Source organism: Sus scrofa, chromosome 13 (genome assembly GCF_000003025.6).
Source record: "Sus scrofa isolate TJ Tabasco breed Duroc chromosome 13, Sscrofa11.1, whole genome shotgun sequence".
NCBI classification, from domain to species: domain Eukaryota; kingdom Metazoa; phylum Chordata; class Mammalia; order Artiodactyla; family Suidae; genus Sus; species Sus scrofa.
The window spans coordinates 201,888,423-201,912,226 of record NC_010455.5 but is presented as its reverse complement, the minus strand read 5'-3'; the positions used below and the strand labels follow the sequence as shown (position 1 = coordinate 201,912,226).

General features: G+C 46.1%; 1 protein-coding gene across 6 annotated transcripts in view; it reads right to left on the bottom strand.

The window, feature by feature from the left end:
* KCNJ15 (potassium voltage-gated channel subfamily J member 15) overlaps positions 1-18,191 on the bottom strand; it is a 47,414-nt gene extending 29,223 nt beyond the window's left edge. For 3 of the 6 annotated variants that reach the window (XM_005670338.3, XM_005670339.3, XM_021070983.1), the window contains exons 1-2: positions 18,034-18,191; positions 17,695-17,867 (exon numbers count right to left, since the gene is read on the bottom strand). The gene's annotated coding sequence lies outside the window, so the exon portion shown is untranslated. Of the gene's footprint in view, positions 1-17,617; positions 17,913-18,033 lie in introns of those variants that run through there. The other 3 variants (XM_021070979.1, XM_021070981.1, XM_021070982.1) reach the window with 3 other exon arrangements.

The following is a 23,804-nucleotide window of genomic DNA, read 5'->3' as shown; positions in this document are numbered from 1 at the left end:
GTCCAGTGGAACACCCCGCACCCTGGCCAGGCACTGAACTGGGGCATTATTTTCTTGAAGCTGCCACGACTTCCCAATGATTCCGAATCACCGACCTATCATTCATTCACTGGTTCACTCTCACTCATCCATTGATTCTGTAAACCCTGTTATCATAGAACAGGGGTTTTTGAAACACACAAAGTGAATGATACATGGTCCTTACTCTCAAATATAAACCATCTAATAGAGGGATGATATATATATATATCAATTGTTACTATACCAAGAAGAATAGAGTCTTTATGTCTAAACACTATCTCATGGATGCTTCCTCACTTTTATCATGAAATGTATAATATTTGTAGTTTTCTATGTTTCCTTCATTACACAAAATAGGTAGCTGTGTAAAGACAGGGACCTTGTCTTATTCTAACACTCTATATCGTCCTTATCTATCACGGAGTCTTTCCAGCTAACGTGAATGCATGTAACATGTGGAAACATACTAAGGATTTCCAGGAAAAGGACTGATCCTTCCTAGAAGGAAGAATCACAAAAGTCTTTGTGCATTTTCTCCAGGAAGCAGAATAAAGCAAAGAGAATTTCCCTCCAGGGGAACTGGCCAGGCAAAAGTCATGGGGCGATGGTACAGTACTTTTCCAAGTACATTCGTCTGAGTGGATCAAAGGGACAGCAATGATTCTCAACTATGGCTGATGTAAGAAACACCTGGGGAAGCTTTAAAATGCCCTAATACCTTGGCTCTACCACAGATCAAGTGAATCGGAATCTTTTGTGGGGGCTGGGGGAGACATATGAATAGGAACTTGAGTTTGGGTAATTTTTGAAAGCATCCCATTTGCTTCTAGGGTGTATCCATAGTTGAAAGAATCACTGTAGTAGCTGTAAAAAGGTAGGATGAGGCTAGCCTGGAAACTATACTGGCAGTAGATTTTAAAAGACCGTGATGATCAAACTGAAAAGTCTGATCTTTTAGCAGACCTAAAGAAGCCAAACTCATCTTGCTAGATAGATTCAGAAGGTGAGAGTAGCTGTGGGGAGATTATTAAGGAGGCTCTTCAATCCATTAAGCGATACGAGAACTTGGGGACATCCCCACCTAGGTTTACCAACAGATAACCATCTAACACCTATTAGATATAAAGAGGTGGCAGGGGAGCAAGAGCTGAAATGACTCTAGGATGGAGAGGAAGCCTGGCCTGAAAAGCAAAGGGTATTGAAGACAACATGAGGAGGTTGGCCCTGAGCATGTCTGACTTGAGAAGTCTACTTCTAGGAAATAATTTGGGGGCTGGTGATGGAGATTTGGGAGTCTACTGCAAAAGAAGTAGAAGTTGACCATGTTTGAGTCAATGAGATCTGCAAAAAAGAAAAACACCAAGAGAAGAAGGCAGCTGAGAGCAGAATGTTAGGTACTGCCTGAATTGAAGAGAAGGAGCGAGAACTTGACAGCAAAGAAGCTGGAGGAAGGGCAGCCAGCTGGGACAGCTATGCAAGCTCATCAGAGTGGACAACTAAGGGAGGCGGGGTTGCAAGAGCAAGGACATGATCCAGAAGTCAAAGACATGAGTGTGAACCAGGCGGCACTGATGCTCCTGGGAGGTAAGTCTTAGGATGGACGCGGACACTTGCTTCCTTGAGAGAGGAGGGAGCGAGGAAAAGTCACATCTATTGCACAGGTATGTGTCAAGCGCTTGCTAGCTTCCAGACTTTTCTAGACACCGAGATTACAAAAGTACAGCCAAGATGCTTGTTCTCATGAAGCTTCTGCTCCAGTTGTGAGGAAGGAGAAGAAAGGTGAGAAAATTATTTTAAAAAGTTGTGAGCAGTAGAGGATGAAATTTGAGGAACTCCATCCTCAGTCAAGGGACTGATGGTCAGTCCTTCAGTATCGGAGGAACAAGCCTGAAAAATATCGAATAAACCTGGTCTGGCTCCTGAGAAGCATGAAGGGGAAGCAATAAGAGTTGAAGAAAGAAGTTCAACCAGCTTCAAAGACCATGGAAGCCTCCCAAGCATAAAGTGGCATCTTGGGTGACACTTACAGTGACTTTGCAGCCTGGAAGCACTGGCTGAGGATGAAAGGGGTGGGCTGCTCTGAGTAAGGTACTGGCAAAGTCTCTACGATAAAGGTCTCTTGGACTTGGGATTACACATACCACATTAGAAACATAAACATTTGAAAACCGCAGAATGGAGATGCCCAAGCTCTCGGCACACTCATCAGCTCATGGAATCTTGGTGGTCATGGAGCGCATTAGGAAGCCTACTAACTCTGCTGTCTCGTTATAGGAGAGCTATAATTTGGTATCACTAGCTGTCAATTAGTCCTGTTTTCCTCATCTGTAAAATGAGAGGGTTGGATGGAACGACCTCAAAGTCCTCTCCCAGCACAGTCAGTCCGCAACTTCAGCACACACGTGCAATTCTACGCTAATTTGCCTGCTTAACACTGACTTCCAGTTTTTAACTATTAGTGTTCACAAATGCAGCTGCACAGCCAACGGGACTCAGACAAACACTTAAGTTGATGGACCATCTTGGTTTTAAAAGCAAATTGCCCTGTGAAAATACACAGCTTAATACCGGTGGGAGAAGTCTCAATGACATAGGTTATTGGGCAGAGGGATTGGTAGGTCATTGATAGGACATTTATAGGCCTAGCTAGAAAATTATTAGAGATGAATGGGTTTTATTATTTGCAAGCTTGGGACACTGCTTTGCGAATGATAGGAAAAGAGGGAGAGATGTCGCCCAAAGGTTATAAAGAGAGAGAGAGGGGAGAGGGTGAGAGAGAGAGAGAGAGAGAGAGAGGAAATAAGATAAAGAAAAATAGAAGAAGGAAGGAAAGGAGAAGAAGCAGCTTTTCAAACATTAAGATATAGTCATATAGATATTAAATAAAGTTATGCAAATGTGACTTGTCTCCCAGAGCTGAGGCTAATTTCAAGCAATATATGAAGGGCCTTTTTTTTTTTTTAATCCCTCTTAAAACCTGTGAATAAGAGTTAACCAGGCCTTGGGTGGATTCTGAAAACCTAAGATAAAATGTAATTGACTGGACAATCAATAAAAATTGCTGGGGTGCTAGCGAACTACCATCATTTAATATTTTAAAAATATTACCACTTTCCATATGCAACGCAATGATAACATACACGATCTTGAAAGAAACGAACCTAAGTACGCATGCCTTCTCCAACAGCTGCATTTGTCACTACAGCTTGTCATTGAAATCAAGGTCTTTAAGGATCAAAACACCCATAGTGCCGCAAGTTATTCACTTGAAAATTTAATCTGGATTAATAGCTGATCGCTCTTTGTAGAAGTAGACTCTCGATGCATTACTGTTGAAAGGAGGTTTTGGCCTAACTACATTCTCGTTTGATACCAAGGCCTCTGTTGATGCAAATAAATTGAGGTTTCAGTCTTTACCGCATAGGATGCAAGTATGCATGGCTTGCTTTCCTGATGAAGTGAATACTCTATTTTATTGGCCATGTCATGGAGTAGTACTTAATCATTTTTAAGTACTGGGATTTTTAAAGCAGGAGTTTTCTTCAAATCAGTAAGATTATATATGAGCTGAAATTAAAAGAGTGAAGAGTAGGGGAAAAAAATCAAGCCTGAGGTCAAGATGAATCACCTCAGCTGGACCTTCCAGAAATTCCATGATCCTTTGAAGTATGAGGGGCTTATTTTCCCTTCCTTCTTTACCACTCTGGGTGATCAGCAGGAAGCACTCTGGGTGGGGGTGGGTGGGGCAGGGGTGGAGGGTGTCTAACCTTGAGTTCAAGTGCTGGGGCCCAGCTCAGCTGAAGATCCCAGAGACCTGGGAAAGTAGATCTGGCTCTTCAGGGAGGAAGCTTGGGGTGCAGGGAGGCTGTGGGCCACTCACACCTACCAGCTCTGTGCTTACGTGACAGCTGAGAGAGTGGGCAGGACGTGCCCTCCACCCGAGAGGTGGCAGCTGGACATTGGAGCAGGGACCTCTGTCTCTAGCCCAGCACCCCCTCCCCACCTCCAAGAAGAGAGCTTTGGAAGGACAGAGCTTCCCAGCGTCTAGCACAAGACTTGACTTTTTAGGGGAGAAGGACAGACCCCTTGCATCATAGGGTGATTATATCTGATGCAGCTCCAACCTAGAGAAGATGACACTTGGGAAGTGTAGACACGGTCAGGCTCCATGGGGAAGGGAAAACCTGAGCCTAATTGGCCTTGAAGGGTCTTGAAGGATGGATAGAGAGACTCTGATGGGAAAAGGGAAGAAACCTCGGAGGATTTCTGGAACGAGATCTTGAAGGCAAAATCCATGAGGGGGGATGAATCCAGAAACAACAGAACAGGGGCCCTGAATAGGTGGGGAAGGCGTGTGGGTCACTGGGGTCAGGTGATGCGGAACCTTGGCGATGAGCAGGTCCTTAGCAGGTAATTCCAGGCCACCATGGGAGATGCTTAGGACTACCAGCTTCCGCAGAGCTGGATAAGCCTGATACCAATGGCCAGCATCGCCACTTCCAGGGGCACCTGATGGTCTCTTGGTGTCAGATTTACTCTGTCTCTTTTTGGATTTGGGTAGCATTGTGCCTTCTTTCCATACCAGGCTGAGCAGTATGTAGTCAATTTACAGTTTACAGGGATTTCTCCCACACCCATATATGTTTTCCACTGAAGTCTGTACTTTTTCCTAGACCCACCCAAATTCCAGAGCTTGGTTCAATTGCACGCCAAGTTCACGGTCTTTCTGTCAACCCTCCTCTCCTTATAAAGACTAGGAGAAAGTTACTTTCTGAATGTGTGTGTATTTAAAAAAATTTTTTTTAGTAAAGTAGAGGTGATTTACAAGATCGTGCTCCTTCTATGTATTTTTAACAGATGCACATGAAGAAACTATAAAAAAAAATAATTACAAGGGTAATTTCTGATTCAATTTACATGGAGAACAAGTCATTTCTAGACGGAAAGCCAGTCTCGCCAAAACTAAACTGTTCATCAACGTCTGAGTGGCTCTAGTGGTATAATCCCTTCTAAAAATTAAAAAAATAAATTTAAAGCTGCTTGCAGATTTTGTCAGGGTGGTAGCCTAAACTCTGGAATTTTTTTTTTTTTTTTGTCTTTTTAGGGCCGAACCTGCAGTATATGGAAGTTCCCTGGCTAGGGGTCTCATGGGAGCTGCAGCTGCCGGCCTACACCACAGCCATAGCAATGTAGGATCCGAGCCCTGACGGAGATCTACACTGCAGCACGTGGCAATGTCAGATCCTTAACCCCCTGAGCCAGGCCAGGGATTGAAACTGCATCCTCATGCAGGCTCATTACTGCTGAGCCACAGCGGGAACTCCCATGGAATTTTGAATTTCCTTATAAAGTTTTAGAAAGCAGAACTGTGGAGTTCCCTGGTGGCCTATGCGTTAAGGATCCAGCATTACCACTGCTGTGGTGCAGGTTGTATCCTGGGCCCTGGGGAACTTCTTCATGCCATGGGTGCACCCCCCTCCCCCCCAAAAAGGGCAGAATTGTATAAAAAGGAAGCCGGGTCCTCTGGGAGGAAAGGAAGGATTGTCCTAACCTGATGGGTCCTTTTGAGGTGCTTGTTCCCTGCTGATTCAGAGAGTCAGACCTGCCTTTCCCCACGTGGTCACCAAATCCGCTCTTTTCACTCCCTTGTTTTCTTCTTATGGGGAGAGATTTCTCCACGTTTACAGATGAGAAACTGAGACGTTAGAGAAGCTGCGGAGGATCGCACAGCCCGTGAGTGAAGATTCTGATCCAAGACTTTCACTCCTAAGGCCAACCTTTTTTTTTTTTTTTTCCCAGCTGCCTTAAGGAAAAGTAAGGGCTGATGTTCCCCTTGAGGGGTGGGTATGGGGGTGGGGGCAGTAGGAAGGAATCAGCGCAGGAGGGTGGGGGGCCCAGGAGGGGTGGAGAGAAGGAACCAGCCTCCGTCCACCCCTTCCCATCCGCCCCACAACATACGCAGAGGCGCTGAGCTCTGGTGTGCCTGCCCGGAGGGAGTTTGCACACCTGAAACTCACATCCAGGAATAGCTTCCAAGTCTGAAATCTCATTTCCTGAGACCAGCCTGGCTCTCTTCAGGCTCTCTTCCGTTTGTCAGAGTCCACTGTTATCGGCCACAGGGATTTACTCAGTCCTCTCCTGTCTTTTCTTGTCCAGGGCTTCAAGAACTCTTAACAGACACATTCTAAGAAGAAACAAACAAAAACCCCCAAAATCCCCCCCAAACCTACCTTCTTCTTGCCCCCCATTTTATGATTTTTGAGGTCCTCTTTTACCTCTTTGTGTTTACCCTTTTGCTGTTCATTGTCGTTATCAACTATGCTTCCATAAAAAAGGAACTCTTCACAGATATGCCTATTCTCTCATCCAGAAGTTTCCAAAATAGTACTCATTTGACTTTTGCCAAGAAAAAGTGATTATTTTTCATCTACCCACATAGTTTTCAAAACTACTCTTCACACAGCTCTTTAGGTTTTGCTGAAGTTTTGCTTAATCCCATTACAGCGCTGAAAACCTAGAAGACGGTCCCAGCAAAACTTTAAGCTGCAGGTTCAAAGCCAAGGGCAATGGATTGTTCTGAGGGAACTGGCACTGCTTGCTCTTTTTCCCTCCAGCATCACAACTATCTGTCAGGTCCTGTTTGCGTTCAAAAGGTCGCCGAGCTTATAAAAGAAGAAACGTGAAAAGTCTTGCTTTAATCACGGCGGTAATTAGCAAATTTGGACACCGCATTATCTTTCCCTTTTTATTGGAGGCACGTTCAAGAACGGGCTTGAAGCTTATCCCGAGCAGCTCAGAAAACTGAACCGCGTCCTCGTAAAAACCGGGTACTCATCCAGTTCCCCGGGGGGCCTGAGTTGCTGGAATATTCCTTCAGAAGCACAGGTAACCCCCCTCCGAACTAAGCATTGAAATCCACAGATGGTAATTTCTGGAATAACTTGGTTGACTTTGCAGAGGAAAGGGAATGGGTGAGTCACACTTAGAACAGGGAGCCGGGGAAAGGAAACGTGTGCTGCTCACACGTTTAGACGGAGCAGGCGTCCTGCAGGCGTCTGAGACTCTGATTTGCCAGCCATGTGATCATCGCTCGTTCCTCTGACTTTTGATCTAGAGGGTGAGCCGGGAAGCAGCATCCAAGGTCCCTCCACCATCTTTTCCTGTTGGCCCTTCAGCCTCGGCCGCCTCACTCCGTCATCTCCCGAACACGCTTCTGTTCTCTGCTGAGTCAAGCTGGGAGACGGCGTAATGGGGGCTTCAGAAGGTTCCATCGGATCAGAAGTCTCTCTGGCCTTCGAGCTGCTTCTCTGATGATCGATTCTCTTTCCCCACCCCCAGTTCTGTCCTCCAGGGTCTTCCTCCCAGCCTCTCTCACTTCCCTCTTCTCTCCCGGCGTCCTCCCCCCACCCCCACCCCGATCACTCCTGGTCCCCTGTCTTTACCTGCCGCTCACCAAGAGCACCGCCTCAGAGATTCCACCTGAGTCACGTCTCCAGGGACACCGCCCCTAGAGCAGCTTAGAACGAACTTGAACAAAACATAACCCCCCTTCTCCCTACATGCAGCTGCCTCTGATTTTGGCTTCGGAACAAATGGTACCTTCCTTCTCCCCACTGTGGGAGCCCAGAGGCCCTCCCTGCTCGGATCTTCTTGCATCTTCCTTTCCTTCTCTGCTGCCCCTGCTCTGCTCCAGCTCCCAATTCCCTTCTCACAGCTTCCCAAAATACCCTTCTGACTAGTCCCTGTTGGACTGATTTTTTGTTCGTTTGTTTCTTTTTAAGGCGACGCCCATGGCATATGGAAGTTCCCAGGCCCCGGGGGCCAATAAGAACCTCAGCTGCCAGCCACAGCCATAGCCACAGCCACAGCCACAGCCACAGCAACTCGGGTCCGAGCTGCATCTATGACCTACACCACAGCTCATGGCAACGCCAGGACCTTAACCCACTGAGCGAGGCCAGGGATTGAGCCTGTGTCCTCATGGATGCTAGTTGGGTTCATTACCCAGGGAGCCACAGTGGGAGCTCCTGGGCTGATGGTCTCAAGCATAGCTCAGTAAAAACCTTCACTCACAGACATAGAGGACAGACGTGTGGTTACCAAGGGGGAGCAGGGAGGGAGTGAGATGGATGGGGAGTTTGGGGTTAGTAGGTACAAACTATTCCGTTTTGAATGGATAAACTATGAGCACACGGAACGCATTCTCTTGGGAGAGTCTCTTGGGATAGACCATGACGGAAGATAGTATGAGAAAAGAAACATATATACATGTGTGACTGGGTCACTATGCTGTACAGCAGAAACTGGCACAATATTGTTAAATCAACTATACTTTCAATAAAAAAAAAAAAAAAAACCTGCAGGGATTCCTCATTGCTTATTAAACCAAACCCAGCAGTCCTTCCTGACCAGCCTACCTTGAGCCACAGCTCTGGGAGCACAAAACTTCAAGGTGTGACTTTCCAGACCAATAGCTTCACTTTAAAGCCCAGGCTTGGAGTTCCCGTTGTGGCGCAGTGGTTAACGAATCCGACTAGGAACCATGAGGTTTCGGGTTCGGTCCCCGGCCTTGCTCAGTGGGTTAAGGATCTGGCATTGAGTGAGCTGTGGTGTAGGTTGCAGATGCGGCTCGGATCCCACGTTGCTGTGGCTCTGGCGTAGGCTGGAAGCTACAACTCCAGTTTGACCCTTAGCCTGGGAATCTCCATATGCCACAGGAGCAGCCCAAGAAATGGCAAAAAGACCAAAAAAAAAAAAAAAAAAAAAAGCCCAGGCTCATCCCTGCTGAAGGCTGTGACCCTCAGCACGTCTCTGAACCTCAGCTCCCTGCTTTCCTTCTCTCTAAAACTAGGCTCACAAGAAAGCCTACTGGATAGGCAGTGGTTGTGAGGATTAAGAAGCACCTATAACAAGGAGTTCCCATTGCGGCTCAGGGTAATGAACCCAATTAGGATCCATGAGGATGCGGGTTCTATCCCTGGTCCTGCTCAGTGGGTTAAGTATCTAGTGTTGGCATGAGCCATAGGATAGTTTGCCCATGTGGCTTAGATCTGGCATTGCTTGGCTGTGGCACAGGCCAGCAGCTGTAGTTCTGATTCGACCCCTTAGCCTGGGAACTTCCATATGCCGCAGGTGCAGCCCTAAAAAAAACAGCGCCTAGAATGACCTGGCCAATGGTGAGCACTCAGCAGTGTCTGCCCTCATCAGCATCACCGAGGTTCCTGTCGTCTCTTCCCTGCTCCTTCCCTGTGGGATTCAACCCCTTTGCACACCACGAGCCGCCCCACACTTCCCCGTGGGTGCCCCTTTGTGCCTGCCTTTCCCCCAACCTCTGATGGCTTCTTCTCCTCCTCCAGAATTTTGAAGTCCTCTCCGCTCTCTGATTTGAGGCTCTCTCAAATGCCCAGTGGCTTCCTCCCCCACTGTCCCAAACGGAGCTGGTTTTTCCCTCTTTGACGGTCCTCAGCCCTTCGTTAAAGCCTCGAGTGACTGCCATTACGTCCTGCCTGGCACCAGAGACATTAGTGGGCTTCGAGTTTTTGTTTTTTTTTTTAAACTATTTCTCCAGCCTTGGAATGTCGGTTTCTTGAGATCAAAGACTAAGTCTTCTCCGCTTGCATCTTCTTTTTTTTTTTTTTTTTTTTTTCTTTCCTTCTAGGTCCATACCAGCAGCATATGGAAGTTCCCAGCCTAGGGGTCGAATTGAATCAGAGCTGCAGTTGCCAGCCTACACCACAGCCATGACAACACGGAATCCGAGCCTCATCTGCACCCTACACCACAGCTCACAGCAAGGCTGGATCCTTAACCTGATGAGCAAGGCCATTAAACCTGCAAACTCATGGATACTCATCTGGTTCTTAACCAGCTGAATCCCAACAGGAACTCCTCCAGTTGCATCTTTGGAAGCACAGCCACCCAGCCTCCTGCAGAGCAAGCTGCCAGCACACATGTAGGGGTGGAGATAACTGAGGGACAGAGCCTAACTAACCAAAATCCTAATGGGACTTGATTAATCAAGAAACTCATCAACTATACATTATTACCAATTATGGTGCCAAGAAATCATGGGCCGTTTCTTCAGACATTGAAAACTAAACAGAGTGCTGTGCAAAAAGCCTCATTGAGAGAACGGTGCCAGGATATTAGACTAGACAAGTTAATATCCACAATTATAAAACGGATATTTAAATGTACGTACCCTCATCCAGCCTTAGACGCTGAAACACCGTGTCCTGGCGTCCGAGCTGAAGTGGAACGCATTCGATTGTAATCACAGAAAAGTGGCTCCTATAAGGTTTAAGTTTTAGTCCTACCGTATTTCTCTTTCAAATGGACAAACCTTAGGAAATTCTCTTCGTCTTAAAATGTGAAACATGTTGAGAGCCAAATACCCTCATTGCCACAGGTATGCTAACACAGACCGTATCTAAATATAGCATTTAAGGGAGACTGAAATGCTGTGAATTCTCTTGTCTCCTGATGGTCCCCATCCCGGACCAAACCCATTCCGCCCCAAGACTGCAGGAAATCCTTCTCCCCCTTCTTCTCCTTTATTGTCATCTCCAGGATCAAACTCTCAGTCCACACTGAACCCTGCTGGCTCTGCATTAATTTTTCTGTTTTCTTACAATGTTCTTCTTTCCAAAATAGTCTGCATGTTTCCTATTTTCTCTCCCTGGAGTTTACACGACTCCTATATTATAGGAACGTGGGGACCTCTTTTTCTCACTCATAAAAATTGGTCTCCCCAGAGTTCCTATCATAGCTCAGGGATAAGGAATCTGACTAATATCCATGAGAGGATGCAGGTTCGATCCCTGGCTTCGATCAGGGGGTAAAGGATCTGGCATTGCTGTGAACTGGGGTGTAGGTCACAGATGCGGCTCGGATCTGGCATTGCTATGACTGTGGTGTAGACTGACAGCAGTAGCTCTGATTCAGCCTCTAGCCTGGGAACTTCCACATGCTTCGGGTATAGCCCTAAAAAGAAAAATAAATAAATAAATAAATAAATAAATAAAATTGGTCTCCCTTTTTAATCCTCCGCTTCAAACAATTCCAATAGCCAATCTATTACATTATAATGGTCCTCAGGGAGAAAATGCATGAGTCAGGAGTTTTCAGGCATGTGTTTTCAAGACACTTCGGATTCAAAGGTCGGTGCTCCATGTGTGCAGGATGGGATGGAGGTAGGTCATCCCTCCATGCAATTACAGCTGAAAATGTGCCTTTGTGTCAGTGCATGTTGACTCGGCAAGCATTGATGGAGGAATTATTCGGGCCAAGATATGGGAACACAGAGGAAGAATCAGGCAAAATCGCCAATGACCTTGAGCTTACAATCCAGTTGGGGAGAAAGACAAGTGGAGAAGCCATTATAAAGCAGGACCAAGTAGGCTGAACCAGCTCCATTCTGGATGGAGAGAGATGTCTGCAGATGTTCTGAAGCCCAGGGTTGGTGGGTCAGAGGTGGTGCCTCAGTGCTGATGCCATATCTGAGTCTAAGCCAACAGAGAAAGTTTATAACCTCATTTATGGACAATTAAATTATAGACACAGTGAGGAATTCCCACTGTGGCTCAGTGGCAACAAACCTGACTAGGATCCATAAGGATGCAGCTGGATCCCTGGCCTTGCTCAGTGGGTTGAGGATCTGGCATTGCTGAAAGCTGCCGTATAGGCTGCAGACTTGGCTTGATCCTGTGTCGCTATGGTTGTGGCGAAGGCCTGCAGCTGCAGCTCTGATTCGACCCCTAGCCTGGGAACTTCCATATGCTGGGACTGAAAAGCAAAAAAAAAAAATTATAGACACAGTGAGAAAAAGAAAGAGAGAAAGAGATCTCAAGGATCTCGAGAGATAGAATTAACCTTGTCTTTCAAAAGAATTATAAAATATGGTGCATCTAAAACTAGATTCAGGGAGTGCCTGATTGATTTCCAGGGTCAAATATGAAGCCTATTTTAAAATTTACATTTAATTCTGAAGTCACAAACAAGATCCTGCCGCTGTGGGTCTCTGTACCTTTCGGTCGTGGTTTTTAAACATAGATTAAAAGTCAAATGAGTAGATGATTCAATCATGCTACTTCGTTGAGGCTTACCCCTATTTTTCTTTTCCATCTACTTTTAATTCGTATTTTGCTTGTGTGAGGATCTGTGGATGTGTTTTGGTAAATTCAGTTGGATCCTTTTGGAAGTAAAATGTACATCAAGGAACAAAGAAACAAAAAAGAAATAAATTCTTTGGGGCTGACTGTGTGTGGCCACTTTGCAATTCCAAAGGCTGGGCCAGTCACCTGCAGGTCCCCCAAAATACAACTCACAGACAAGTGGAGTATGAAACTCTTAACACGTCCCTTCTTGGATTGCATGAAAACTTTCCACCCCACACCAGTCATAGAGTGCAGAAGTGTCCCTGATGGGGTTGCATAAACCATTAGAGAAGCGAATAATGGTTGTAAGGAGGTGGTAGGAGGTTAAACAATTTGGGATTCAACGTCATAGGATTGTGATCCAAAATGGTTAAATAATTTGGGATTCAATGCTATAGGATGACTTTGACGCCAGATATCATAGACTTTTTAATACAGGGTAACGGTAACGGTGAAGTTCCAAGTAGGAACTATAGTCTATGATGGGTCCCCCAAACCTACCAGGCTAGAGACCTTTCTATTTCTTGCAGGGCAAAAACTACAAGAACTGTCCTCAGGACTTAGTGCTGGCTAGCAGAACTTCCCAGGAGAGATGCTGCTTTACCATCAAACTTGATTGTGTTTCTGGATGCTTCCTCCAGCCTTCTGGTAGGTGATGGCTCTTGCCTCTGGCCCTTAGGACAAGAAGTATAGGGCCAGCTTCTGGTCGTCCCCCAATTCCCAGGAGATTGAATCATGAAGGCACCAGAGTGGAGCCATCACCTCCTCACTTCCCCAAGGCATTAGGTGGGATGCGGTGCCAAGAGCTGGAACCCTGAGTGTTTCTAGATCATCACAGCCTCTGTGTCAATGAGTTGAGACACATGACGTGATACTCACCTCCTCTGTTAAAGAGTGATGCTATTATGATCAATGGCACTAGGGCAGCATTCTTTAGAGGGCAGATTTTGTTTGTTTGTTTGTTTCTTCTTCTTTTTTTTTTGCTTTTTAGGCCCACACCCACAGCATATGGAAGTTCCCAGGCTAGGGATCGAATCGGAGCTACAGCTGCTGACCTACACCATAGCCACAGCAACACCAGATCTTTAACCCACTGAATGAGGCCACGGATCAAACCTGCATCCTCATGGATCCTAGTCAGGTTCGTTAACTGCTGAGCCACTAAGGGAACGCAGAGGGCACGTTTTTTTGAAACTTAGTCTTTAATATGGACCTTAGGAGGAAATAATAGATTTGAATGTATTAAACCAAGTAGTGGTTGAAAGTAAAGCACTATTGTATTGTGACATTGTTGGCACTGGACTATTCGCTCTTTAACTACGGTCAGTTGGTCAGTTTCATTGTTAAAATTATGGCTAAATACACACCCACGCCACCCTTGTCACTTGCATAGATACGTCTGCAGGTGATACAGCTCATGATCTGTTTACACATAAATTCTTCGCATGGACTTAAATAGGAAGAAGACGGGGTGGGTTTTCATTCCTCAGTATTTAGAGGACTCAGTATTTAGAGCCAGGTGCCCCCAGGCCCGTATATTTTCTTTAACTTGTAGCGGGTATGTGGGGATGTGGTTGGGAGGGACTGGAGATGATGTTGAATTTCAGGATATCTCGCAAATGGTAACATTCTCAAATGTGTTCTTCCAAGGTAGGGCTAGACGAAGGGGGAGCTCGGGAAGTAAGAGAGCCAGATTCATTTGGGGACTCGCTTCGAATTCTTCGGCAAAGAAGATGAGGAGAAGCAAGGTACCAAGAGCAAACATGGGAAGACGCAAGCATCCGTGAGTGAGAAGTGGTACTGGGCTGGGTGGGCACGGGTTGGGCGAGCATTTATGCCAAGAAAAAACGGTATTAACGCTATTGGGACTGGAAACAGGAATGATAGAAATAGAAGAGGCTGTCTGTCACCCCACATGGAGATATTTTGCTGGGAAAAACCTGAAGTCTGTTACAAGAGAGGTGTGTTCTTGCTGCCTTTCAATCTTTCTAGGTTTGAGGGTCTTCTGGTTTTAACTTGAGGACGTTTCACATGGAAAACGTTTACCACGAGCCTCAGCGCTCACACACTTTTCTGTAGGAAAAACAGAGATTTTGACCACAGCACAAGGATTTACACTTCTTAGTGAGGTGCCAGGGAAATAAGAAACTTCCTAGACTCACCCAGATCCAGCGTCCACATACCGGATGGACAGAGGGTCCATATGGAGATGTGTAGGCGTATGACGATTTGATTTTTGCTACCTTTTTTCAGTTACGGAAAGGGCAGCCAGTGGCTGATATTTACATAACGGATTCAATCATTGCTTCAGGAAACAAGTCCTGGGGGGCCCTTACTTATGTGTATGACGCAGAGAGGATGGGTCCTGAATGAGATGCAAGCTTTGGGGCTCCTGCCTTGCACCAGCCCTCTCCAGAGCTTTGCACCCTAATGCTATAGTCCTAATTGTGCACTCCCATTCTTTAATAAGGGCCCTCGACGTAGTATCATCTTCAAGCTCCATAAAATCTCAGTTAGCCTGGGTCAGGCCCCAAGGAAAACTCGCAGAAAGTTTACAGGTATCAGCCCTGCAGCAGGACAATGTCGACTCAAACAGGATGTGGCTTGAAACTCAAACCTGTCCACCTGGGTTCTCAAAACACCCTGAGAACTGGATCCTATGCGACAGCATTCGTCCCCAGAGCCGCCTCCTGTGGATTCTGGTGGCCCTGATGGTGACTCTCAGGACTAGGGGGATGTGTCACCCCAGGGACACGATTAGGCCCTGGTTGTCATTTCCCTGAACTTGGAACCCTGAGTGGGGGCCTCAGTAGCCAGTGCAGCCCAGTGCTATAGACCAGCTTCCCCAGCTTGGTTCGCGTTGCTCCTCTGCTCTCCCGGCACCTCCCCCGGCCACTCCATCTGCCCCAGAGCCCCAGCCCCCAGTTGTGTCTACAAGACGAAGGTGAAGGGCAGGAGACGGGGGAGAGAATTATCCCCTCCGTCTGAGAGGCATCATCCACGGACCCATTCACAAGCAACACTCCTTTGAAAGCATAAAAAACTGATATGAACTCTTGGCCTCACTTTCTATTTTTGGAGCAGAATTCTTTTTACCCCAGAGAGAAACTGATACAGAGAAAAGGAATGTATATATATATATGTGTGTGTGTGTGTGGCTGGATATGTGTGTGTGTGTACATGTGTAAATACATATTGTACAGCAGAAATTACACATCATTGTAAATCAACTATACTCTAAGAAAAAATCAACAGCACTCTTGGAGGGGCCTGATTTACTCTGGCGTGAAGACAGTGGCTGATTTCCTTATGTATGGAGCAGAGGCAGAAGGAGATGGCGAGGGAGGCTTCTGTGCCTTAAACAATCGTGCCCAGGGGCTGGTCATCCCTCGGCAGCACGAGGATGCTTAAGACTCACTCCGTGGACTCCTGGGCCGGTTCTAAGACGCCGATGTGCCCAGCAGGCAAATACCCTGGCCCCCTAACCCCGGGCTCTGCAGCAGTGTCAGGAAGTAAGGCAGGGGGCTGGCCTGTGTTTCTGACACAGGAGAGGGGGTATGGCAGGAAAGATTTGCAGTGCCTGACGTTTAGTGATGAAGTCTGAAAAAGTTTTGCCTCCGAAAAAAGTGTTGCCTCTCTTTGATGCCTCAAGCCACACCTTGGAGGTTTTGCTTGCACCAAGCATGCTGTCATTCAGGTCTATAATTACAATCACGCCCCAAACAAGAAAGTTCAGCTCTTTCAAGATTTCCTCCACGCAAGAGTGGAGCCGGCGTGTGGAAGCAGCCAGCAGACCTGCTTTTGTTGGCTCTCTGGGGCGGCTGGTGTGGGTGGCCGAGGGGGGGGGTCTTGCTCTGTCTCTTTCCACCCTTAAACGTGGGCTGTCTACACTGGTTCTAGGTGTGAGGGGAAATAGCACTTTCTGGAAAATGACTGCAACTCTTGGTGGAAGGAAGGAGCGGGAGGGAAGACGTTTTAAAAGTGTGTTTTCCTTAAGCCACCAGAATCACCCAGTTCCGCTCAGTCTATTTGTAGAAACCCCCCCCAAATCTACTTAGGCATTTATTTAACTCAGTGAGGACCTGGCAGCCCTGTTTGATTCGCGTTTCTGAGATAGAATGACTGGCCATTTGGCGAAACACTTCACCTTCCAGACTTTTGCCAAGACTTGTCCTAAGACCTCTGGGCTGCTCCCTGCACGGCTGTTCAATGTATTTATCACTAGAAAAGGAGGAAAACTGCTAAAAAGTAAAACCTGGGGAAAGAACAGTGCCTAGGGGAGCTGCGTGTAAGGTAAGTGCTTAGTTGTTCAATATTAGGAAGTTTCTTAATACTTAGTTTTCTCAAGATGATGGCATTTCAAAATGCATGATAGTGGTATCTCTTTTCTTTCGATTCCTAAGACAATTTTACATGGAGAGAATCTGTCACTGAAGGCTATTGTTGAGCATGATCTATTTGTTTAAACATTTATGAGAGAGGACAAAATATGGATTAACAGTTGCGTGTGTATGTGATTTTGAGGTTTCAAAAAAGGAACTTTAAGAATCGCTTGCGATTTTTTTTTTTCAAAAGCCTTCCTTTAGGTAGAAAAAAAAAATTTAAGACATTTTCTGATAAGAAGAAAGAAACCTGCAGGTTGGAAGGAAGTGGGACAAAGTCAGTCTTTCATTTTGTCAGGTTGAACGCTGCCTGTGTTGTAAGTTTCCTAACCTGTGATTTAAAGAAACCATGAGGTCAAAGAAACATCTATGGAACACACGTTCCCATTTCCTTCAGGCGACTACAGGCGGAAGTGCAGAGAGCAGATGAACAACTAGCTGCCGGGGAACAACGTGGGCATTTCACCCAGAGTAGCATTTATTAGCTGCGAACCGTCTAGACGCCCGTGAAATTACACGCAGATTATAAAACGCATTATGCATGGATTGTGAAAGCGGTTTCTAGCGTTTCTAAAGTCAGAATTGTTTACATTCCTTGTACCTAGCATGGAAACCTTACAGCACTTTTTTAAATTTTTCACAAGGATAGGTAACAGATTTTAAAATATTCCGGTGAGGTTTCGCCTTACGCCAAGCTAAACCGAGTTCTCCTCTGACAAAGGAAAATAACTGCCGACGAATGACGCAAAAAACCTAGATAATCACTGAAAATCAATAAGCAACTGGCTCACACAGACACGAGGAGAAAAAAAACACTTGCAAAGAGAGCAGTTCCTCTCCCTCCATCTAGATCACTCACACCCACAACAAACAAGACAACATCTGGATGTTGTTTCACAAGCATGAATAAAGCTCTCTCTCTCTTTTTTTTTTCCGCCCCATCATTAAGTAAAAACCCGTTTTCCACGGGCACACAGCCCTTGTAAATTCCCCCTGATAAGCCTGGACGTCTGTGCACGATTTAAGTCACTTTTAGGAGACTCACCATTCTTTCCTTACCTTTCGGAACCAAGGTTTTCAGAAATCTCTCCAGCGTGCAGCGTGCTCCCCTATTGACAGACGCCTGGACGGCTTACCTGCATGGGCCAGTGAAGGCAGACGCCTGGCTGGATGTGAAGCTCAGAGCAGGCGGGGAAACGAGCCGTCCACCAGGCTGTCTTCTTCTCCCAGAATGAAGGAAACGCTCTCGCGGCTCCCCGTCAGTCAAAAACAAGCTGGTACAAGTTTGGGTAGGATTTACCTGAAGGAACTGAAGACAGAAAGAAAGAGGTTGAGAGAGATTGGGCAGAGGGAGGGAGGGACAGAGAAGGAGGGAGGGAGGGAAGGAAGGAGAGAGAGAGAGAGAGAGAGAGAAAGAGAGAGAGGGATCTGAAAGGAGGCCATGATGTCAGCAGGGTGTAAGAGAGTCTACAGACCAGCAGAAGATTCTGGTGGACACCCCATCCTGCATGCTCCAAACACCTGTGTAAAAGAAAGCTAATGCCCTTTTAAAGAATGCCAGTTAATCTTTAAGAAACATTGGCCACTCTTATCAGAGCCTGTTGAAGGTCCCTTTGCGGAAATAAAGGATCAATAAATAACCAGATTATCTTTTCTAACAAGTTCTCCTTCTGCCCATTGCTCTCTCCTCTTCTTCCCTCTCCCCAGTCCCTCCTCCTGGGAGAATCTGAATGAATCCATACGGGTGACACATATACCATGTATATATACACGCAGTGCCCCCCCAGGGACCCTCTGTGTTTTTAACCCAGTGCCCCGTGCACACGGTTGTATTGATTTGTTTCTATAGCCTTTGTTTTCTCCGATCAAAAAATGTAAGGAAGGTGGGTAGATCAAATCTGATTCTTCCCCAGCATGGCAACTGAGATGGAGATTCTGTGTTGGAATTATCCCAGCGTTTGTTCCCTGAGTCTAGCACGTTTCTGAGAAATGGGCAGAATTCTGTCCTGGAAGCTGAGGTTTGAGGGGAGGTCTCTCAGTCTCTGGAAATGGAGGCTGGGGACTTCTTTCAGGAATGCATTTGAATGTCTTCCCTGTACCAAGCCCTTTCTTGTGGCCGTCATGCCAAGGGAGGTTGGTCTGTGGCCCTTGTGGGTCACCAGGCCCCCTGTGGCCAGAGTGGACCTGATAAATCCCAAGCAAGAAGATTCCCATAGGCGCTTTCCCCAGTGAGATCCCCCCACTGGTCCAGAGGTGACACCTTAGTGGGAAGAAAGGCTCTCCGTTACCAAGGAGACAATGATGCCTTCACACAGTCCCCTGCTTTGGCACCTTGGCAGGGCCAGGGCGCTGCAGCTGCTTTACACTGGAGGAAACAGGGAGAGATTAACTTGTTGGAAGACAATGATCCCTCTTCCTGAGTTTTGGGTTCCACTGTCCCCTGCTCCCCCATTCCTTCTCTCTGGGGGCCACTGCCGCTGTTCTGGGGCCTTGATGTAAACGAAGGCAGGGAAGGGTGAGGGGTTTTCTTAAATTTTTTTTTTTTTCTTTTTAATGGCTGTGCCCTTGGCACATGGAAGTTCCCAGGCCAGAGATGGAATCAGAGCTGCAGCTGCCAGCCAACACCACAACCACAGCAATGCTACCAGATCCGACCATGTCTGTGGATCCTCAACCCACTTAGGCGAGACAGGGATTGAACTCTAATCATCACAGATAGATACTAGTCAGGTTCATTACCGCTGAGCCACAATGGGAGCTCCCTACCTTCTCTCTTGATTCCAAGCCCAGGCATAACTCATTCTGTGTCCCTGCTTCCCCCGTGGGGACGATGCCTCAAGCTCCTTCCTTTCTGTCCTTCTCTTTTCCATGAAGCAAAGTCTTGCGGTTCCATCAGGGAGGGTGTGGTGAACCCTGACAGGACACTCTGGGCTCCCAGGGGCTCAGAACCTGAGACAATGAAGGAGCCATGGGAAGTCCAGACCTCTTTAAGCTGGTGGACTTTCTCCAGGTCTGTAGAATCAGACAGACCTCTTAGGAGGGAGGTTATTATAAAGTCCTCTAAAAAACAGATGAGCACAGAAGTGGAGAAAAGCAGAACAGGGAAAGCCCAGAGTTCAAGACGGGACCCTGTGCTCCCCCAGTGGTTGGCACAAGCTCTCCCCTCTGCCTGGAACGTGATCCCTCAGATCTTCGTTCCCCTGCTCCACCTGTCAGCGTACCTTCTTAGTACCTATGATCCCAACCGGCCCATGGACCTCAGTTCTCCCTCTCACTTTGTGTGTCTCTGAGCACTGTCCAAGCTGCCCTTTTTGTCATTAACTGGCTGTGTTCCAGTTCAGAGCTCCACCACACCTGTCTCTTTGCAATGAGTTTCTGGAGGGACATCCGACACGTCCTGGCCCCTCCACAAACTAATTGCCAAGTAGGTTGATGAAAGTTTATGTTGGAGGGTAGGGCTTTAATTCCTGCTTTCAATGCATTTTGCCCGTCTCAGCTCTGATTGGGAAAGTGATACTTGAATGTTGTTTTTCAATTCAGAAAGCTCTTTCAGAAACATTATTAATTGGATGCTCAGACATAAAGGGTATAATTAATTGCATTTTCAAGGGGAGAACATGGAAGCCAGAGAGGGTTAGTAATTTTCTCCAAGTCACGGAGCTAGAAAGAGGTGGTTGGAAGGCTCATAACAGCAATTCTCACACTTATAGCCCATGCATTTTTCATTAGGCTACGTTTCTCTCAAATTAGTCTCTTGTGGGCATCCACATGCATGTGTAGATTCCTTTGGGTATCAAATAATACTCTGCATGAATTATAATCATAGGCTAATACTCTGGTAAGTTCTAGGTCTTTCAGAACCGTACACAGTATAACTCAGATCCACTCATAACACAGCCTTTAAAAAAGACGAGGGAAGAAAATCAGTCCAGAGTAGAATAAACACATGAAATAACTTAAGTGTTAAAATAATACTCTTCATTTTGGTGATGTTTTTGTTCTTTTTTCACTTGAGGATGTATCCACAATGAGGTCTTCAGGTTGCAGATCTGACAGAATTCACAAAAGCACACGAGATGTTATAAATGCATGATTAAAGAGTTGAGAAATTCTAGAAATAGCATCCATGAGACTTCTGTCATAAGAGGTAGCTTTTATTCTGCATGTGGTAATAATTGGATGATCTTTCTAAGTATTTCTGGAAATTTCTGAGGGTAAACGAGGGACATGGGGAAAACGTTTCATCTTGACACGACTTATTCTTTTGCAACCCTGTCTCCCTCCCATCTAGTGAGCAAAAGTGACTTTACAGTCTGGTTCTGAGGAGTAGATTCTGCAGTCTACTATGTAACATTTCTTCAAATAACACAGATAATCCTCTTGTAATGGAAGATGGTCGATGTTATTGATGTTTTAGCCTAAACTAAAAAACAATGTGCATCATTATTCACCAAATCATCTTTCTCTCTTGCTTTCTTCCTCTCTTTTTTTTTTCTTTCTTCCCACGTACCTGAAAGCCAGACTCTTATATGTGTCGAATTTGAAAAGAACATACATCTAAAGTCTGGATTTTTATCCAAAGTTCTAAACACAAGTCTGAAAACTGGGCAGAAAAGATCTCAAGAACCAGCTTTTTTCAAGAGAGCCATCTCCCAAGAATAATTTCCTAAAAAGAAAGAAAGAAAAAAAAAAAAAAAGGCTGTAGTGCTTCTAATTTTCATCTTGGCTTGAAACAAGACATAAAAAAACTTGGAGCACGATGAGAAGAAAAAATATACGTTTTTTTTACCTTTGACTAGATCTATTTAAGCTGGGTTAGACATGGAACAATTTATGGAGGATTATGTCAATTTTTAAAACTTCTCAAAACCTATTGGGCCCACCCACTTAACCATCCCCCAAGCGGTAGGCAGGATTTGGGCTGTTGTTCCAGTTTGCACCACGATCTCCATCAGAGGTTCATCAAAGTTCTCCTGAAAAGGTAGGAGAGCTGTGGAGCAGGAGGAAGGATGCCCATTTCAATCATTTCCAGCCTCTGCAGGCCAGAGGCGGGGACCTGCTTGCCTTTCCAGAAAGAAGGTTGTCTTAGGGAGCCATCACGTTGAAATCCTGTCTTGCAGCAGGCACTCTTGAGGCAGATGTTGAGACAAGGTTGCAGGTGCAATTTATTAGAGAAGCATTCCTGGGAGGCATCTGGGAAGGGACCTAAGCACCTTTGGATCAGGGGTGGGGCTCAAAGTCAGGTGAGGGCCAGCCTTCAGGTCAAGGCCGGTTTGTTGCCTGATTCTGGAGGAAGATCTAGAGTGAAAATAGTATCTTAGGAAATATGCATTAAAAGCAGGAGTTAAAGTTCATTTGCAAAGGTAATGGGTAATGGGCTTCCATGCTCGTGGCCCAGTCAGCCTTTGCTAAGAGCAGAAGGAGTGACTGGCCGTGCAGGCTCCCAAGTGCTCTGCCTTCTGCATCAGCAAAGAGATGGCGTCCGTTGTCCAAGGGCAGGCCTACTGAGAAGGTAGTTGGAGTTCCAGGCCATCAGAGGTAAGACACATAGAAACACAGGCATGGGTGCCCAGGAGTGGTGGAGGAGATCCAAGGCGAGCTGGGTGGGACACCCACCACATTGGCTAAAACTGCCAGCCTAAAATGGCAGAATGATACCTGCCATGGGTTCAGCTGCTCCCCTGCATCATGGCCCCCTCCCTTCCTCAGCATCACCCACCTCCTCCTCTACCGCAGGTTCCAAACCGAAATAAAATTGGGAATCTCAGTACAAACACGGGGATTCAAGACGCATATAGGAGAGTGCACATGGTCAGTTACTCAAAGTGTGAGGGGGACCCCAGCAGAGCCTTCTGTTACTAACAGAGCCCTTGGTTATTGGTATCATGTCGAGTTGATTGGATTAGTAACTAAAGTGGATGCTTTCTCTTTGCCATAATTGCTGCACTGGAGTAAATGACAGTTGGGCCAAGAGCTGGCGGGTATATAATGTGATAAGTGCTATATGACCAACATATTCTCGAAGCCCCTAGGAAGGGCAGTGACCTCTTCCCTGGAGTTCAAAGGTAGACTTCCAGAAGAAGGAACCATGAAACTCAACTGACAAGATTTCCATTGGTGGAGTCAAAGAAGGGTTGGACACATTCCAGGGGAAAGAAACAGAGTAAATAATGATGAAGAGTGAAAGAGCCCAGAGATCTGAACTCTGGGTCAGGTTAACAAGCATAGAGCTTGACTGGGGTCTAGAAGGCCTTGAAGGGTCTACACAGCAAGAATCAAGACAGCTCCTTCGTTTCCAGAACCACTAAGGGTGTTTTATTAAGTGGGAAAGAACGTAGGTCAAATTGCCTTAGTATGGCCGAGAGGGACAAAACGTTATTCTTCATGACATCAGAGGAAGGGGAAACGTTGGGAGGTAGGATAAATTGGGAGGTTGAGATGGTCATAAACACACTGCTACACACAAAGTTGATAGTAACAAGGACCTGCTGTATAGCACAGGGAAATTTACTCAGTCCTCCGTGATGGCCTCTATGGGAAAAGGACCTGAAAAAGATTGGATATATGTGTATGTATCACTGATTCACTTGGCTGTACACCTGATGCTAACACACCATTGTAAGTGAACTCTAGTCCAATAAAACTAAAGAAAATTTAAAAAGAAAAGAAGATTGAAAAAATCTACATTGTATTTATTAATCATTAACATTGTATCAATATTGTTAATTTTTATTTCTTTTTCTTTTTTCGTATGGCTATACTTGTGGCATATGGAGCTGCAGGGAGTTGCTGTCATGGCTCAGAGGAAAGAAATCTGACTAGGATCCATGAGGATGCAGGTTCAATCCCTGGCTTCTCTCAGTGGGTTAAGGAGCCAGCCTTGCCATGAACTGTGGTATAGGTCGAAGATATGGCTTGGATCCCATGTCGCTGTATTTGTGGCATAGGCAGGCGGCTATAGCTCCGATTCAACACCTAGCCTGGGAACTTCCATATGCTGTAGCTGCAGCCCTTAAAAATAATAATAAAATTAAATTAAAAAAAAATCAGAGCCACAGCTAAGGCGTACACCACAGCCACAGCAACTCAGGGTCTAAGCCACATTCGTGACCTACACTGCACTTGCAGTAATACTGGATCCTTAACCCACTGGGTGAGGCCAGGGATCAAACCTTCATCCTTATGGATACTACTCAGGTTCTTAACCTGCCGAGCCACAGTGGGAACTCCTACTAATTTTAAACAC